Source organism: Acartia tonsa, chromosome 2, assembly GCF_053477335.1.
Source record: "Acartia tonsa isolate MP-2025a chromosome 2, ASM5347733v1, whole genome shotgun sequence".
In the NCBI taxonomy this organism is placed as follows: domain Eukaryota; kingdom Metazoa; phylum Arthropoda; class Copepoda; order Calanoida; family Acartiidae; genus Acartia; species Acartia tonsa.
Window position 1 is genome coordinate 47,901,820 of NC_137261.1, and position 5,008 is coordinate 47,906,827.

At 30.2% G+C, this 5,008-nt stretch overlaps 1 long non-coding RNA gene across 1 annotated transcript; it reads left to right on the forward strand.

The window, feature by feature from the left end:
- Positions 1 to 3,863: 3,863 nt before the first annotated feature.
- Positions 3,864 to 4,570, forward strand: LOC145312832 (uncharacterized). Its single transcript, XR_013877140.1, has 2 exons — positions 3,864 to 4,082; positions 4,293 to 4,570. It is a non-coding gene; the product is annotated as an uncharacterized LOC145312832 (long non-coding RNA).
- Positions 4,571 to 5,008: the final 438 nt, after the last annotated feature.

Below are 5,008 nucleotides of genomic sequence, written 5' to 3' on the forward strand. Positions count from 1 at the left end.
TAAGCTTCGTGCTCGCTACACACTTTGATGGAAAGCACTAAATGTTAATATAAACATATCTTAAGTTGAAGAATAAACTATCAGATAACCTTTCTTTAGAATTATTGTATTGCATTTTAGAATGTATTGTACTTCACTATTTATGTGGTTTTTAAATAATGGATTTATTATTACTTGGATCTTACACCAGATTATAATGTTCTTTAATAAAGTAGCTAGCTAAAATAACGATTACTCTCATATTACCCCATCCCCTCCTGCTTGATGAACGAACTTACCAATATGGATATCCATGTTTTGCCCTGTCATAATATCCACGTATATTCTATATCAAATTTTTCAATGTTTTGTTGTTTGTACGGCATGGTTTTTAAAAACAAGTAGGATAACGTTCACCAGTTTCAAAGCCTATAGTAAAAACTGGTATTACTTTTATGATTATTCATTTTATGTCTGTAATACGATGCTTTACATGATTTTTCAGTATGGCTGAGAACCGGTTTTAATCCAGCAGATATTTCGGTTTCGAAGCCTTATAGAAAAGTTATTAAAATCAAATATAACATGGAGAATCAATTATGTTTTTTGAATACATAGTATTTCATTAAATTATAGAGGTACTACGCTTATTATAACGAGTGACACCATGCATATAGAATTATTATACAATAATACTTAAACATTGGCGCACCTTTATATATAAATGCATATTTTATTCAATTTAGAGGATAAAACAATATTTTTACATAATAATGCAGTGCCTCTGTAATTTGCCTCTATTTAAACTGTGTTTTCCTCGTTCATCTAGCTTGCTTTGATAAAAAATAATTTACTTTTATATAAGAATGTACAATAGTTACTTTTACTAAATTTTAAATTGTAATATAAGGTGCAATATAAAAGGAGGGTGGGTGGGGGGAAGAGATTGGCAATTTCCTACACCCAAATCCGCAAGCTTATGAATGCGATTCTTGATTTTTCGGTATGACCAGATATCCATATCAACAATATGTTGGTATTCTTAAAATATGTCGATATAATAATAGCACCGAAATTCTAACAGCGACTTCATGAGGTGGGTATTACATCAGGGAGGAAGGGAACATTAGGTTCTTATTTATACTAGTTCCCAAAGTTTTATAATATGTTTTCTTATGCGTTAGTTTTACAACTTTTGGTTAATTTTATTGGTTAGTTCATTAAGTTGAGTGCCCTAATGTTTCAATCACTAATTGTAATCTACAGACGAGGTATTTCTAAGTAACATTATTGAGGATGAACATCAATTTATCGGCCATTTTCTTATCCCTTTAGATCCCTGGCATATACTAAGGTTATAGGTCAACCCATAACATAAAATATATGTATAATGTAACAAGAAACAAAATATTTACGGCAGTTTACCCTGTAGATATAATATACTATACAATGACATTAGTTTATGTCGAACACTTGACATTTATTGACATATTATTAACCTGCTTTGTAAGAGCTAAGTAATTAACTATGAATATAATTAAAAAAAAAAAATATGTTGCAATTTTTATCACAAATGACAAAATATCAACTTTTCTAAGCAACGACATGCAGAGAGTTTTGTCAGGTGGGTGTAGCCTTGAGGTGGGTAATAAAAGGGTAAAACAGGCCTTTCTTATTTTTATCTGAAAGAGGGTGTTGACACCTCCCTTTCGCACGCCAATGCTTGTACGAATCTGATAATTTAGGCTGACAGAAAAACTAATAGTACCATATTGTAATAACCTTTCACAGTAAATTGAAGTTATCAAGTAGCTTCTCTTCAAATGTATTTTAAACATAAAAGCCATGTATGATCATGCATTTATATGTAGTTATTTAAATGTAATATGGTATAAAGTTAAATACACCATTTTTAAAACAAATCAAGACATTTTAATGGGTAACAGCAAGATAAAATAAACATTTAGTTAGACATTCTTTTTTGTACATATTAAACAAAATTTAAGGTATTTTAGAGATTTAATTTAATCACATTTTAATTGTTGATTCCCCTTAAAGTGCTTATAGAGCGCTGTAGCCCCTTTTCCCCTAATTTTGAATTATCCCTGCAGGCCCAGGGTGTCCTGTCCTAGAATAGAATAATTTTAAAATGTAGAAAAGTGCCTTATTTTAATATTTTCTTTGTAAAAAATCTTATTTTGACTTAGGACCACCATCAAAAAATATTACCATAATAGGGCAAGTTCATGATACATATGTCCATATTTATAACATTAAATCAAATTTAAGTCTTTTTATGGACTTGATGCATAATTTTTAACAATCTTATTTACTCAAATTTTAAGATTTTTTAATTACTACCTTCCTTTTTTAGCTGCACTTTTAAAAGTTATAAATCTATCTAAATAAATAACATTTAAAATTAGTAACTACTGCTGCTTCATAACGAAATATATTTCAAAGAAAAAATTACCATTTCAATGGCATCTGTATATAATCCCACCTTTTTAGGCTGAAAAATAAGATATCGTAGTTGCATAGATGTACTCGGGGCTATAGCACTTACACATCCAGCAAATTTACAGTTGATGTATTTTTGGCAAAATGTTTTCTTACTTTTTCTCATGCCATAAATACATCCAACACTGGCATTTACACATCCATACTTTTTCAATTATATGTCATAAATACATCCAACACTGGCATTTACACATCCATACTTTTTCGATGATATGTCATAAATACATCCAACACTGGCAAATACACATCTAAATTAATTTATATGAATATTTATTTACAATTAATTATATTTTGTACAGTATGTATAGGTCTTAAACTTTTTACCCTATTTTAGTTACTCTCCCCTATTTACTTCCCTTTTTCTCAAGATGCTCCCTACAAAACATCAATACATTTCCGCAGGTGGTCAAATTATTGCTATATAACAGTTAGGGAGTTGAATCCATTTTTGTAGAAGCAGAAATATAATCTATGATTATGGTTTGGACCCTCTAAAACTGTAATCTACCTTTCCACTTTCCCCTCTCTTGGTGAAGATATCTTCAACGCCGATACGATTTTTGAAATGTAAGATTCTACTTTCCCTTCTCTTGGTGAAGATATCTTCAACGCCGATACAATTTTTGAAATGTAAGATTCCACTTTCCCCTCTCTTGGTGAAGATATCTTCAACGCCGATACGATTTTTGAAATTTAAGATTCCACTTTTGCCTCTCTTGGTGAAGATATCTTCAACAAGAGAGACAAAAGTGGAATCTTATATTTCAAAAATCGTTTCGGCGTTGAAGATATCTTCACCATGAGAGGGGAAAGTGGAAGGGTAGATTACAGTTTTAGAGGGTCTAAACCATAATCATAGATTATATTTCTGCTTCTATAAAAATAGATTCAACTCCCTAACTGTATAATATTATAATTTAGATATTTATGTTAGTTCATTGTTTTATTATGGCAGAGCCAGAGGCTACTTTTTTGTGACAACAAAAACAACTGGGAACCTTTAGTTGCTGTGAGGCACTTTGTTAGGCCACGATAAGCTGACGTTATACTTCAAAAGAAGCCGCCCAAGAGACTGATGAAGAATCTCAATTTATTAGGTAAAAGTTTACTACATTTTTATGTTTAATATATATTTGTATATATATAAATATGTAAAATGTATATATCAAAACAGTTGGGGGTTATAAACAATTACATTAGATCTTGTTATCGATTTAAAATATATAATATTGGGATTAAAATAATTGTAATTTACGTTTTGTATTTTAATTAATATATATATTATATATGTACTTATATATCAAAACAGTTGGGGGTTATAAACAATTACATCAGATCTTGTTATTTATTTGTAAAATATATATTATTCCTTTGCACATTGTAAATTGCGTTTTGTTTTTTTAGTATTCCAACTGTGCATATAATGAGTGATGGGAGATTACATCTACCTAGCCCTGCTGAATCAAAAGTCACAGAGACCAAATTTGCCATCCGGGAAGCTATAGAATCCGATCCGCTCTCCTTCATCACCCAAGTTTACGAAGCCTGTGTCGCGACCACACTGAATTCTATCAGAACATCTGGTGAGTATTTTCATTTTATATGTAGCGAAGCTACTTTGTATAAAATAAGAATAAAATATGTAGATATAGAATATATAATCTAGTATTTTCATCATAAATGTATCGACGCTTCTTAAAAAAGAGAATATTTAATTGGTATAAAATAAAGTTTAGGGTTAATAATCAAATTCAATAAACAATAAAAACTAATCTTTTTTTTTATTTATTAAGGAGATTTAACAATAGAAGTACAGGGATTCAAGGGACAGGACATCCAAGACCCCACAATCAATATGGAAGTGGGGATATGTCTGACTTGTTGGTTGATGATTTTGGTAGACCAATATATAGAATTGTGACAAGGTCAAGATCGTCACAACAATCCATCACATAATGTTTTTTTTTATTTTAACCTGACAAATATATTTTAATTTAAATCTTTAAAATGCTTTTTATTTTAACCTGACAAATATATCATAACTTAAATAATATACAAGTGTGTTTTCTTATTATTTTGTGTTAAATTGCTATGGATGTATAAATGCCAGTGTTGGATGTATTTATGACATATAAATGAAAAAGTATGGATGTGTAAATGCCAGTGTCGGATGTATTTTTGACATATGTATAAAAATATAGGATGTGTTTTTGCCAGTGTTGGATGTATTTATGGCATGAGAATCGATTTTACTGTCATTTATACAGTAAAAATTCAGTTTGTCATAAATACATCCAATGCACTGGCAAAAACACATCCACTGTAAATTTGCTGGATGTGTAAATGGCAGTCCGCCATGTACTCTGGCGGTCGGTAATGCTCCTTTAATTAATAATTGCATCGTATTTCAGACCATTTTTCACGAATATTAAAATAAAAATCATAAGATTATTACCAGTTTTGTTAGCCCGGACCTTCGATCCCTCGGGGCTAGTAAATCTTAAATTTA